This window comes from Schistocerca americana, chromosome 10 (genome assembly GCF_021461395.2).
Source record: "Schistocerca americana isolate TAMUIC-IGC-003095 chromosome 10, iqSchAmer2.1, whole genome shotgun sequence".
NCBI classification, from domain to species: Eukaryota; Metazoa; Arthropoda; class Insecta; order Orthoptera; family Acrididae; genus Schistocerca; species Schistocerca americana.
The window spans coordinates 167,691,209-167,707,276 of NC_060128.1; the positions used below are offsets into that span (position 1 = coordinate 167,691,209).

The following is a 16,068-nucleotide window of genomic DNA, read 5'->3' on the forward strand; positions in this document are numbered from 1 at the left end:
CAACAGGACTCTGATCATGCATTCCTCTGGCCAGCCTATATGCAACAGGACTCTGATCATGCATTCCTCTGGCCAGCCTATATGCAACAGGACTCTGATCATGCATTCCTCTGGCCAGCCTATATGCAACAGGACTCTGATCATGCATTCCTCTGGCCAGCCTATATGCAACAGGACTCTGATCATGCATTCCTCTGGCCAGCCTATATGCAACAGGACTCTGATCATGCATTCCTCTGGAGAGCCTATATGCAACAGGACTCTGATCATGCATTCCTCTGGCCAGCCTATATGCCACAGGACTCTGATCATGCGTTCCTCTGGCCAGCCTATATGCAACAGGACTCTGATCATGCATTCCTCTGGCCAGCCTATATGCCACAGGACTCTGATCATGCATTCCTCTGGCCAGCCTATATGCAACAGGACTCTGATCATGCATTCCTCTGGCCAGCCTATATGCCACAGGACTCTGATCATGCATTCCTCTGGCCAGCCTATATGCAACAGGACTCTGATCATGCATTCCTCTGGCCAGCCTATATGCAACAGGACTCTGATCATGCATTCCTCTGGCCAGCCTATATGCAACAGGACTCTGATCATGCATTCCTCTGGCCAGCCTATATGCAACAGGACTCTGATCATGCATTCCTCCGGCCAGCCTATATGCAACAGGACTCTGATCATGCATTCCTCTGGCCAGCCTATATGCAACAGGACTCTGATCATGCATTCCTCTGGCCAGCCTATATGCAACAGGACTGTGATCATGCATTCCTCTGGCCAGCCTATATGCAACAGGACTCTGATCATGCATTCCTCTGGCCAGCCTATATGCAACAGGACTCTGATCATGCATTCCTCTGGCCAGCCTATATGCAACAGGACTCTGATCATGCATTCCTCTGGCCAGCCTATATGCAACAGGACTCTGATCATGCATTCCTCTGGCCAGCCTATATGCAACAGGACTCTGATCATGCATTCCTCTGGCCAGCCTATATGCCACAGGACTCTGATCACACATTCCTCTGGCCAGCCTATATGCGACAGGACTCTGATCATGCATTCCTCTGGCCAGCCTATATGCCACAGGACTCTGATCATGCATTCCTCTGGCCAGCCTATATGCAACAGGACTCTGATCATGCATTCCTCTGGCCAGCCTATATGCAACAGGACTCTGATCATGCATTCCTCTGGCCAGCCTATATGCAACAGGACTCTGATCATGCATTCCTCTGGCCAGCCTATATGCAACAGGACTCTGATCACAAATTCCTCTGGCCAGCCTATATGCAACAGGACTCTGATCATGCATTCCTCTGGCCAGCCTATATGCAACAGGACTCTGATCATGCATTCCTCTGGCCAGCCTATATGCAACAGGACTCTGATCATGCATTCCTCTGGCCAGCCTATATGCAACAGGACTCTGATCATGCATTCCTCTGGCCAGCCTATATGCAACAGGACTCTGATCATGCATTCCTCTGGCCAGCCTATATGCAACAGGACTCTGATCATGCATTCCTCTGGCCAGCCTATATGCAACAGGACTCTGATCATGCATTCCTCTGGCCAGCCTATATGCCACAGGACTCTGATCACACATTCCTCTGGCCAGCCTATATGCGACAGGACTCTGATCATGCATTCCTCTGGCCAGCCTATATGCCACAGGACTCTGATCATGCATTCCTCTGGCCAGCCTATATGCAACAGGACTCTGATCATGCATTCCTCTGGCCAGCCTATATGCAACAGGACTCTGATCATGCATTCCTCTGGCCAGCCTATATGCCACAGGACTCTGATCACACATTCCTCTGGCCAGCCTATATGCGACAGGACTCTGATCATGCATTCCTCTGGCCAGCCTATATGCCACAGGACTCTGATCATGCATTCCTCTGGCCAGCCTATATGCAACAGGACTCTGATCATGCATTCCTCTGGCCAGCCTATATGCAACAGGACTCTGATCATGCATTCCTCTGGCCAGCCTATATGCAACAGGACTCTGATCATGCATTCCTCTGGCCAGCCTATATGCAACAGGACTCTGATCACAAATTCCTCTGGCCAGCCTATATGCAACAGGACTCTGATCATGCATTCCTCTGGCCAGCCTATATGCAACAGGACTCTGATCATGCATTCCTCTGGCCAGCCTATATGCAACAGGACTCTGATCATGCATTCCTCTGGCCAGCCTATATGCAACAGGACTCTGATCATGCATTCCTCTGGCCAGCCTATATGCAACAGGACTCTGATCATGCATTCCTCTGGCCAGCCTATATGCAACAGGACTCTGATCATGCATTCCTCTGGCCAGCCTATATGCAACAGGACTCTGATCATGCATTCCTCTGGCCAGCCTATATGCCACAGGACTCTGATCACACATTCCTCTGGCCAGCCTATATGCGACAGGACTCTGATCATGCATTCCTCTGGCCAGCCTATATGCCACAGGACTCTGATCATGCATTCCTCTGGCCAGCCTATATGCAACAGGACTCTGATCATGCATTCCTCTGGCCAGCCTATATGCAACAGGACTCTGATCATGCATTCCTCTGGCCAGCCTATATGCCACAGGACTCTGATCACACATTCCTCTGGCCAGCCTATATGCGACAGGACTCTGATCATGCATTCCTCTGGCCAGCCTATATGCCACAGGACTCTGATCATGCATTCCTCTGGCCAGCCTATATGCAACAGGACTCTGATCATGCATTCCTCTGGCCAGCCTATATGCAACAGGACTCTGATCATGCATTCCTCTGGCCAGCCTATATGCAACAGGACTCTGATCATGCATTCCTCTGGCCAGCCTATATGCAACAGGACTCTGATCACAAATTCCTCTGGCCAGCCTATATGCAACAGGACTCTGATCATGCATTCCTCTGGCCAGCCTATATGCAACAGGACTCTGATCATGCATTCCTCTGGCCAGCCTATATGCAACAGGACTCTGATCATGCATTCCTCTGGCCAGCCTATATGCAACAGGACTCTGATCATGCATTCCTCTGGCCAGCCTATATGCAACAGGACTCTGATCATGCATTCCTCTGGCCAGCCTATATGCAACAGGACTCTGATCATGCATTCCTCTGGCCAGCCTATATGCAACAGGACTCTGATCATGCATTCCTCTGGCCAGCCTATATGCAACAGGACTCTGATCATGCAATCCTCTGGCCAGCCTATATGCAACAGGACTCTGATCATGCATTCCTCTGGCCAGCCTATATGCCACAGGACTCTGATCATGCATTCCTCTGGCCAGCCTATATGCAACATGACTCTGATCATGCATTCCTCTGGCCAGCCTATATGCCACAGGACTCTGATCATGCATTCCTCTGGCCAGCCTATATGCAACAGGACTCTGATCATGCATTCCTCTGGCCAGCCTATATGCAACAGGACTCTGATCATGCATTTCTCTGGCCAGCCTATATGCAACAGGACTCTGATCATGCATTCCTCTGGCCAGCCTATATGCAACAGGACTCTGATCATGCATTCCTCTGGCCAGCCTATATGCAACAGGACTCTGATCATGCATTCCTCTGGCCAGCCTATATGCAACAGGACTCTGATCATGCATTCCTCTGGCCTGCCTATATGCAACAGGACTCTGATCATGCATTCCTCTGGCCAGCCTATATGCCACAGGACTCTGATCATGCATTCCTCTGGCCAGCCTATATGCAACAGGACTCTGATCATGCATTCCTCTGGCCAGCCTATATGCCACAGGACTCTGATCATGCATTCCTCTGGCCAGCCTATATGCAACAGGACTCTGATCATGCTTTCCTCTAGCCAGCCTATATGCAACAGGACTCTGATCATGCATTCCTCTGGCCAGCCTATATGCAACAGGACTCTGATCATGCATTCCTCTGGCCAGCCTATATGCCACAGGACTCTGATCATGCATTCCTCTGGCCAGCCTATATGCAACAGGACTCTGATCATGCATTCCTCTGGCCAGCCTATATGCAACAGGACTCTGATCATGCATTCCTCTGGCCAGCCTATATGCAACAGGACTCTGATCATGCATTCCTCTGGCCAGCCTATATGCAACAGGACTCTGATCATGCATTCCTCTGGCCAGCCTATATGCAACAGGACTCTGATCATGCATTCCTCTGGCCAGCCTATATGCAACAGGACTCTGATCATGCATTCCTCTGGCCAGCCTATATGCAACAGGACTCTGATCATGCATTCCTCTGGCCAGCCTATATGCAACAGGACTCTGATCATGCATTCCTCTGGCCAGCCTATATGCCACAGGACTCTGATCATGCATTCCTCTGGCCAGCCTATATGCAACAGGACTCTGATCATGCATTCCTCTGGCCAGCCTATATGCAACAGGACTCTGATCATGCATTCCTCTGGCCAGCCTATATGCCACAGGACTCTGATCATGCATTCCTCTGGCCAGCCTATATGCAACAGGACTCTGATCATGCATTCCTCTGGCCAGCCTATATGCAACAGGACTCTGATCATGCATTCCTCTGGCCAGCCTATATGCCACAGGACTCTGATCATGCATTCCTCTGGCCAGCCTATATGCAACAGGACTCTGATCATGCATTCCTCTGGCCAGCCTATATGCAACAGGACTCTGATCATGCATTCCTCTGGCCAGCCTATATGCAACAGGACTCTGATCATGCATTCCTCTGGCCAGCCTATATGCAACAGGACTCTGATCATGCATTCCTCTGGCCAGCCTATATGCAACAGGACTCTGATCATGCATTCCTCTGGCCAGCCTATATGCAACAGGACTCTGATCATGCATTCCTCTGGCCAGCCTATATGCAACAGGACTCTGATCATGCATTCCTCTGGCCAGCCTATATGCAACAGGACTCTGAACATGCATTCCTCTGGCCAGCCTATATGCAACAGGACTCTGATCATGCATTCCTCTGGCCAGCCTATATGCCACAGGACTCTGATCATGCATTCCTCTGGCCAGCCTATATGCAACAGGACTCTGATCATGCATTCCTCTGGCCAGCCTATATGCCACAGGACTCTGATCATGCATTCCTCTGGCCAGCCTATATGCAACAGGACTCTGATCATGCATTCCTCTGGCCAGCCTATATGCAACAGGACTCTGATCATGCATTCCTCTGGCCAGCCTATATGCAACAGGACTCTGATCATGCATTCCTCTGGCCAGCCTATATGCAACAGGACTCTGATCATGCATTCCTCTGGCCAGCCTATATGCAACAGGACTCTGATCATGCATTCCTCTGGCCAGCCTATATGCAACAGGACTCTGATCATGCATTCCTCTGGCCTGCCTATATGCAACAGGACTCTGATCATGCATTCCTCTGGCCAGCCTATATGCCACAGGACTCTGATCATGCATTCCTCTGGCCAACCTATATGCAACAGGACTCTGATCATGCATTCCTCTGGCCAGCCTATATGCCACAGGACTCTGATCATGCATTCCTCTGGCCAGCCTATATGCAACAGGACTCTGATCATGCTTTCCTCTAGCCAGCCTATATGCAACAGGACTCTGATCATGCATTCCTCTGGCCAGCCTATATGCAACAGGACTCTGATCATGCATTCCTCTGGCCAGCCTATATGCCACAGGACTCTGATCATGCATTCCTCTGGCCAGCCTATATGCAACAGGACTCTGAACATGCATTCCTCTGGCCAGCCTATATGCAACAGGACTCTGATCATGCATTCCTCTGGCCAGCCTATATGCAACAGGACTCTGATCATGCATTCCTCTGGCCAGCCTATATGCAACAGGACTCTGATCATGCATTCCTCTGGCCAGCCTATATGCAACAGGACTCTGATCATGCATTCCTCTGGCCAGCCTATATGCAACAGGACTCTGATCATGCATTCCTCTGGCCAGCCTATATGCAACAGGACTCTGATCATGCATTCCTCTGGCCAGCCTATATGCAACAGGACTCTGATCATGCATTCCTCTGGCCAGCCTATACGCCACAGGACTCTGATCATGCATTCCTCTGGCCAGCCTATATGCAACAGGACTCTGATCATGCATTCCTCTGGCCAGCCTATATGCAACAGGACTCTGATCATGCATTCCTCTGGCCAGCCTATATGCCACAGAACTCTGATCATGCATTCCTCTGGCCAGCCTATATGCAACAGGACTCTGATCATGCATTCCTCTGGCCAGCCTATATGCAACAGGACTCTGATCATGCATTCCTCTGGCCAGCCTATATGCCACAGGACTCTGATCATGCATTCCTCTGGCCAGCCTATATGCAACAGGACTCTGATCATGCATTCCTCTGGCCAGCCTATATGCAACAGGACTCTGATCATGCATTCCTCTGGCCAGCCTATATGCAACAGGACTCTGATCATGCATTCCTCTGGCCAGCCTATATGCCACAGGACTCTGATCATGCATTCCTCTGGCCAGCCTATATGCAACAGGACTCTGATCATGCATTCCTCTGGCCAGCCTATATGCAACAGGACTCTGATCATGCATTCCTCTGGCCAGCCTATATGCCACAGGACTCTGATCATGCATTCCTCTGGCCAGCCTATATGCAACAGGACTCTGATCATGCATTCCTCTGGCCAGCCTATATGCAACAGGACTCTGATCACACATTCCTCTGGCCAGCCTATATGCAACAGGACTCTGATCACGCATTCCTCTGGCCAGCCTATATGCAACAGGACTCTGATCATGCATTCCTCTGGCCAGCCTATATGCAACAGGACTCTGATCACACATTCCTCTGGCCAGCCTATATGCAACAGGACTCTGATCACGCATTCCTCTGGCCAGCCTATATGCAACAGGACTCTGATCATGCATTACTCTGGCCTGCCTATATGCAACAGGACTCTGATCATGCATTACTCTGGCCAGCCTATATGCAACAGGACTCTGATCATGCATTCCTCTGGCCAGCCTATATGCAACAGGACTCTGATCATGCATTCCTCTGGCCAGCCTATATGCAACAGGACTCTGATCACAAATTCCTCTGGCCAGCCTATATGCAACAGGACTCTGATCATCCATTCCTCTGGCCAGCCTATATGCAACAGGACTCTGATCATGCATTCCTCTGGCCAGCCTATATGCAACATGACTCTGATCATGCATTCCTCTGGCCAGCCTATATGCCACAGGACTCTGATCATGCATTCCTCTGGCCAGCCTATATGCAACAGGACTCTGATCATGCATTCCTCTGGCCAGCCTATATGCAACAGGACTCTGATCATGCATTCCTCTGGCCAGCCTATATGCCACAGGACTCTGGTCATGCATTCCTCTGGCCAGCCTATATGCAACAGGACTCTGATCACAAATTCCTCTGGCCAGCCTATATGCAACAGGACTCTGATCATGCATTCCTCTGGCCAGCCTATATGCCACAGGACTCTGATCATGCATTCCTCTGGCCAGCCTATATGCAACAGGACTCTGATCATGCATTCCTCTGGCCAGCCTATATGCAACAGGACTCTGATCATGCATTCCTCTGGCCAGCCTATATGCAACAGGACTCTGATCATGCATTCCTCTGGCCAGCCTATATGCCACAGGACTCTGATCATGCATTCCTCTGGCCAGCCTATATGCAACAGGACTCTGTACATGCATTCCTCTGGCCAGCCTATATGCAACAGGACTCTGATCATGCATTCCTCTGGCCAGCCTATATGCAACAGGACTCTGATCATGCATTCCTCTGGCCAGCCTATATGCAACAGGACTCTGATCATGCATTCCTCTGGCCAGCCTATATGCAACAGGACTCTGATCATGCATTCCCCTGGCCAGCCTATATGCAACAGGACTCTGATCATGCATTCCTCTGGCCAGCCTATATGCAACAGGACTCTGATCATGCATTCCTCTGGCCAGCCTATATGCAACAGGACTCTGATCATGCATTCCTCTGGCCAGCCTATATGCAACAGGACTCTGATCATGCATTCCTCTGGCCAGCCTATATGCCACAGGACTCTGATCATGCATTCCTCTGGCCAGCATATATGCAACAGGACTCTGATCATGCATTCCTCTGGCCAGCCTATATGCAACAGGACTCTGATCACACATTCCTCTGGCCAGCCTATATGCAACAGGACTCTGATCACGCATTCCTCTGGCCAGCCTATATGCAACAGGACTCTGATCATGCATTCCTCTGGCCAGCCTATATGCAACAGGACTCTGATCACACATTCCTCTGGCCAGCCTATATGCAACAGGACTCTGATCACGCATTCCTCTGGCCAGCCTATATGCAACAGGACTCTGATCATGCATTACTCTGGCCAGCCTATATGCAACAGGACTCTGATCATGCATTACTCTGGCCAGCCTATATGCAACAGGACTCTGATCATGCATTCCTCTGGCCAGATTATATGCAACAGGACTCTGATCATGCATTCCTCTGGCCAGCCTATATGCAACAGGACTCTGATCACAAATTCCTCTGGCCAGCCTATATGCAACAGGACTCTGATCATGCATTCCTCTGGCCAGCCTATATGCAACAGGACTCTGATCATGCATTCCTCTGGCCAGCCTATATGCAACATGACTCTGATCATGCATTCCTCTGGCCAGCCTATATGCCACAGGACTCTGATCATGCATTCCTCTGGCCAGCCTATATGCAACAGGACTCTGATCATGCATTCCTCTGGCCAGCCTATATGCAACAGGACTCTGATCATGCATTCCTCTGGCCAGCCTATATGCCACAGGACTCTGGTCATGCATTCCTCTGGCCAGCCTATATGCAACAGGACTCTGATCACAAATTCCTCTGGCCAGCCTATATGCAACAGGACTCTGATCATGCATTCCTCTGGCCAGCCTATATGCCACAGGACTCTGATCATGCATTCCTCTGGCCAGCCTATATGCAACAGGACTCTGATCATGCATTCCTCTGGCCAGCCTATATGCAACAGGACTCTGATCATGCATTCCTCTGGCCAGCCTATATGCAACAGGACTCTGATCATGCATTCCTCTGGCCAGCCTATATGCCACAGGACTCTGATCATGCATTCCTCTGGCCAGCCTATATGCAACAGGACTCTGTACATGCATTCCTCTGGCCAGCCTATATGCAACAGGACTCTGATCATGCATTCCTCTGGCCAGCCTATATGCAACAGGACTCTGATCATGCATTCCTCTGGCCAGCCTATATGCAACAGGACTCTGATCATGCATTCCTCTGGCCAGCCTATATGCAACAGGACTCTGATCATGCATTCCCCTGGCCAGCCTATATGCAACAGGACTCTGATCATGCATTCCTCTGGCCAGCCTATATGCAACAGGACTCTGATCATGCATTCCTCTGGCCAGCCTATATGCAACAGGACTCTGATCATGCATTCCTCTGGCCAGCCTATATGCAACAGGACTCTGATCATGCATTCCTCTGGCCAGCCTATATGCCACAGGACTCTGATCATGCATTCCTCTGGCCAGCCTATATGCAACAGGACTCTGATCATGCATTCCTCTGGCCAGCCTATATGCCACAGGACTCTGATCATGCATTCCTCTGGCCAGCCTATATGCAACAGGACTCTGATCATGCATTCCTCTGGCCAGCCTATATGCAACAGGACTCTGATCATGCATTCCTCTGGCCAGCCTATATGCAACAGGACTCTGATCATGCATTCCTCTGGCCAGCCTATATGCCACAGGACTCTGATCACGCATTCCTCTGGCCAGCCTATATGCAACAGGACTCTGTACATGCATTCCTCTGGCCAGCCTATATGCAACAGGACTCTGATCATGCATTCCTCTGGCCAGCCTATATGCAACAGGACTCTGATCATGCATTCCTCTGGCCAACCTATATGCAACAGGACTCTGATCATGCATTCCTCTGGCCAGCCTATATGCAACAGGACTCTGATCATGCATTCCTCTGGCCAGCCTATATGCCACAGGACTCTGATCATGCATTCCTCTGGCCAGCCTATATGCAACAGGACTCTGATCATGCATTCCTCTGGCCAGCCTATATGCAACAGGACTCTGATCATGCATTCCTCTGGCCAGCCTATATGCAACAGGACTCTGATCATGCATTCCTCTGGCCAGCCTATATGCAACAGGACTCTGATCATGCATTCCTCTGGCCAGCCTATATGCAACAGGACTCTGATCATGCATTCCTCTGGCCAGCCTATATGCAACAGGACTCTGATCATGCATTCCTCTGGCCAGCCTATATGCAACAGGACTCTGATCATGCATTCCTCTGGCCAGCCTATATGCAACAGGACTCTGATCATGCATTCCTCTGGCCAGCCTATATGCAACAGGACTCTGATCATGCATTCCTCTGGCCAGCCTATATGCAACAGGACTCTGATCATGCATTCCTCTGGCCAGCCTATATGCAACAGGACTCTGATCATGCATTCCTCTGGCCAGCCTATATGCAACAGGACTCTGATCATGCATTCCTCTGGCCAGCCTATATGCCACAGGACTCTGATCATGCATTCCTCTGGCCAGCCTATATGCCACAGGACTCTGATCATGCATTCCTCTGGCCAGCCTATATGCAACAGGACTCTGATCACACATTCCTCTGGCCAGCCTATATGCAACAGGACTCTGATCATGCATTCCTCTGGCCAGCCTATATGCCACAGGACTCTGATCATGCATTCCTCTGGCCAGCCTATATGCAACAGGACTCTGATCATGCATTCCTCTGGCCAGCCTATATGCAACAGGACTCTGATCATGCATTCCTCTGGCCAGCCTATATGCAACAGGACTCTGATCATGCATTCCCCTGGCCAGCCTATATGCAACAGGACTCTGATCATGCATTCCTCTGGCCAGCCTATATGCAACAGGACTCTGATCATGCACTCCTCTGGCCAGCCTATATGCAACAGGACTCTGATCATGCATTCCTCTGGCCAGCCTATATGCAACAGGACTCTGATCATGCATTCCTCTGGCCAGCCTATATGCCACAGGACTCTGATCATGCATTCCTCTGGCCAGCCTATATGCAACAGGACTCTGATCATGCATTCCTCTGGCCAGCCTATATGCCACAGGACTCTGATCATGCATTCCTCTGGCCAGCCTATATGCAACAGGACTCTGATCATGCATTCCTCTGGCCAGCCTATATGCAACAGGACTCTGATCATGCATTCCTCTGGCCAGCCTATATGCAACAGGACTCTGATCATGCATTCCTCTGGCCAGCCTATATGCAACAGGACTCTGATCATGCATTCCTCTGGCCAGCCTATATGCAACAGGACTCTGATCATGCATTCCTCTGGCCAGCCTATATGCCACAGGACTCTGATCATGCATTCCTCTGGCCAGCCTATATGCAACAGGACTCTGATCATGCATTCCTCTGGCCAGCCTATATGCCACAGGACTCTGATCATGCATTCCTCTGGCCAGCCTATATGCAACAGGACTCTGATCATGCATTCCTCTGGCCAGCCTATATGCAACAGGACTCTGATCACACATTCCTCTGGCCAGCCTATATGCAACAGGACTCTGATCATGCATTCCTCTGGCCAGCCTATATGCCACAGGACTCTGATCATGCATTCCTCTGGCCAGCCTATATGCAACAGGACTCTGATCATGCATTCCTCTGGCCAGCCTATATGCAACAGGACTCTGATCATGCATTCCTCTGGCCAGCCTATATGCAACAGGACTCTGATCATGCATTCCTCTGGCCAGCCTATATGCAACAGGACTCTGATCATGCATTCCTCTGGCCAGCCTATATGCCACAGGACTCTGATCACACATTCCTCTGGCCAGCCTATATGCAACAGGACTCTGATCATGCATTCCTCTGGCCAGCCTATATGCCACAGGACTCTGATCATGCATTCCTCTGGCCAGCCTACATGCAACAGGACTCTGATCATGCATTCCTCTGGCCAGCCTATATATGCCACAGGACTCTGATCATGCATTCCTCTGGCCAGCCTATATGCAACAGGACTCTGATCATGCATTCCTCTGGCCAGCCTATATGCAACAGGACTCTGATCATGCATTCCTCTGGCCAGCCTATATGCAACAGGACTCTGATCATGCATTCCTCTGGCCAGCCTATATGCCACAGGACTCTGATCACACATTCCTCTGGCCAGCCTATATGCAACAGGACTCTGATCATGCATTCCTCTGGCCAGCCTATATGCCACAGGACTCTGATCATGCATTCCTCTGGCCAGCCTATATGCAACAGGACTCTGATCATGCATTCCTCTGGCCAGCCTATATGCCACAGGACTCTGATCATGCATTCCTCTGGCCAGCCTATATGCAACAGGACTCTGATCATGCATTCCTCTGGCCAGCCTATATGCAACAGGACTCTGATCACACATTCCTCTGGCCAGCCTATATGCAACAGGACTCTGATCATGCATTCCTCTGGCCAGCCTATATGCAACAGGACTCTGATCATGCATTCCTCTGGCCAGCCTATATGCAACAGGACTCTGATCACACATTCCTCTGGCCAGCCTATATGCAACAGGACTCTGATCATGCATTCCTCTGGCCAGCCTATATGCAACAGGACTCTGATCATGCATTCCTCTGGCCAGCCTATATGCAACAGGACTCTGATCACAAATTCCTCTGGCCAGCCTATATGCAACAGGACTCTGATCATGCATTCCTCTGGCCAGCCTATATGCAACAGGACTCTGATCATGCATTCCTCTGGCCAGCCTATATGCAACAGGACTCTGATCATGCATTCCTCTGGCCAGCCTATATGCCACAGGACTCTGATCATGCATTCCTCTGGCCAGCCTATATGCAACAGGACTCTGATCATGCATTCCTCTGGCCAGCCTATATGCAACAGGACTCTGATCATGCATTCCTCTGGCCAGCCTATATGCCACAGGACTCTGATCATGCATTCCTCTGGCCAGCCTATATGCAACAGGACTCTGATCATGCATTCCTCTGGCCAGCCTATATGCAACAGGACTCTGATCACACATTCCTCTGGCCAGCCTATATGCAACAGGACTCTGATCATGCATTCCTCTGGCCAGCCTATATGCAACAGGACTCTGATCATGCATTCCTCTGGCCAGCCTATATGCAACAGGACTCTGATCACACATTCCTCTGGCCAGCCTATATGCAACAGGACTCTGATCATGCATTCCTCTGGCCAGCCTATATGCAACAGGACTCTGATCATGCATTCCTCTGGCCAGCCTATATGCAACAGGACTCTGATCATGCATTCCTCTGGCCAGCCTATATGCAACAGGACTCTGATCATGCATTCCTCTGGCCAGCCTATATGCAACAGGACTCTGATCACAAATTCCTCTGGCCAGCCTATATGCAACAGGACTCTGATCATGCATTCCTCTGGCCAGCCTATATGCAACAGGACTCTGATCATGCATTCCTCTGGCCAGCCTATATGCAACATGACTCTGATCATGCATTCCTCTGGCCAGCCTATATGCCACAGGACTCTGATCATGCATTCCTCTGGCCAGCCTATATGCAACAGGACTCTGATCACACATTCCTCTGGCCAGCCTATATGCAACAGGACTCTGATCATGCATTCCTCTGGCCAGCCTATATGCCACGGGACTCTGATCACACATTCCTCTGGCCAGTCTATATGCAACAGGACTCTGATCACACATTCCTCTGGCCAGCCTATATGCAACAGGACACTGATCATGCATTCCTCTGGCCAGCCTATATACAACAGGACTCTGATCACACATTCCTCTGGCCAGCCTATATGCAACAGGACTCTGATCACACATTCCTCTGGCCAGCCTATATGCAACAGGACTCTGATCATGCATTCCTCTGGCCAGCCTATATGCAACAGGACACTGATCATGCATTCCTCTGGCCAGCCTATATGCCACGGGACTCTGATCACACATTCCTCTGGGCAGTCTATATGCAACAGGACTCTGATCACACAGTCCTCTGGCCAGCCTATATGCAACAGGACTCTGATCATGCATTCCTCTGGCCAGCCTATATGCCACAGGACTCTGATCATGCATTCCTCTGGCCAGCCTATATGCAACAGGACTCTGATCATGCATTCCTCTGGCCAGCCTATATGCCACAGGACTCTGATCACACATTCCTCTGGCCAGCCTATATGCAACAGGACTCTGATCATGCATTCCTCTGGCCAGCCTATATACAACAGGACTCTGATCACACATTCCTCTGGCCAGTCTATATGCAACAGGACTCTGATCACACATTCCTCTGGCCAGCCTATATGCAACAGGACTCTGATCATGCATTCCTCTGGCCAGCCTATATACAACAGGACTCTGATCATGCATTCCTCTGGCCAGCCTATATACAACAGGACTCTGATCACACATTCCTCTGGCCAGCCTTTATGCAACAGGACTCTGATCATGCATTCCTCTGGCCAGCCTATATGCCACGGGACTCTGATCACACATTCCTCTGGCCAGTCTATATGCAACAGGACTCTGATCACACATTCCTCTGGCCAGCCTTTATGCAACAGGACTCTGATCATGCATTCCTCTGGCCAGCCTATAAGCAACAGGACTCTGATCACACATTCCTCTGGCCAGCCTATATGCAACAGGACTCTGATCATGCATTCCTCTGGCCAGTCTATATGCAACAGGACTCTGATCATGCATTCCTCTGGCCAGCCTATATGCAATAGGATTCTGATCATGCTTTCCCCTGGCCAGCCTATATGCAACAGGACTGATCATGCATTCCTCTGGCCAGCCTATATGCAATAGGACTCTGATCATGCATTACTCTGGCCGGCCTATCAGAAGGATATCGCCGGGCACAGCTACTCTCTTATCATGAAAGAGTCAACTGGAGAGTGTCATGTGGCTCTGTTGTCTTGAACAATGAGAGTAGGTTCTGCTTGTATGCGAGCAGTGGATGTACACATGTATTGCGTATACCTGGTCAGCTGCCTATTCCAGAGTGCACAACGTGCAGGTCCCACACCAGGTTTCATGGTTTTACATGTCACAGTGAGATATGGTGTTTTCGTACGGCAAAGAAAAAATAGAGATATGGTGTGAAAGTGAATCGATGAATCCTCCGCCACGCAATAATGAGTGAATTGTGGAATAGTCATATAGATATATACTACTGGCCATTAAAAGAAGAAATGCAGATGATAAACGGGTATTCATTGGAAAAATATATTATACTAGAATTGACATCTTCATGCAGTTTGGGTTCATAGGTCCTGAGAAATCAGTACCCAGAAAAACCACCTCTGGCCGTAATAACGGCCTTGATACGCCTGGTGATTGAGTCAAACAGAGCTTGGATGGCGTGTACAGGTACAGCTGCCCATGCAGCTTCAACACGATACCTCAGTTCTTCAAGAGTCGTGACCTGCGTATTGTGACGAGCCAGTTGCTCGACCACCGGTGACCAGACGTTTTCAATTGGTGAGAGATCTGGAGAATGTGCTGGCCAGGGCAGCAGTCGAACATTTTCTGTGTCCAGAAAGGACTTACAGCACCCGCAACATGCAGTCGTGCATTATCCTGCTGAAATGTAGCGTTTCGCAGGGATTGAATGAAGGGTAGAGCCGCGGGTAGTAACACATCTGAAATGTAACGTCCACTGTTCAAAGTGCCGTCAATGCGAACAAGAGGTGACCGAGACGTGTAAACAATGGCACCCCATACCATCACGCCGAGTGATACGCCAGTATGGCGATGACGAATACACGCTTCCAATGTGCGTTCACCACGATGTCGCCATACACGGATGCGACCATCACGATGCAGTAAACAGAACCTGGATTCATACGAAAAAATGACGTCTTGCCATTCGTGCACCCAAGTTCGTCGTTGAGTACACCATTGCAGGCGCTCCTGTCTGTGATGCAGCGTCAAGGATCTCCGAGCTGATAGTCCATG

At 50.1% G+C, this 16,068-nt stretch overlaps 1 protein-coding gene across 1 annotated transcript in view; it reads right to left on the reverse strand.

Moving 5' to 3' along the window:
• The window catches only part of LOC124552340 (synaptic vesicle glycoprotein 2A-like), a 150,373-nt gene that overhangs the window by 39,481 nt on the left and 94,824 nt on the right, over nucleotides 1–16,068 (reverse strand). The gene's annotated exons all lie outside the window — the stretch shown is intronic.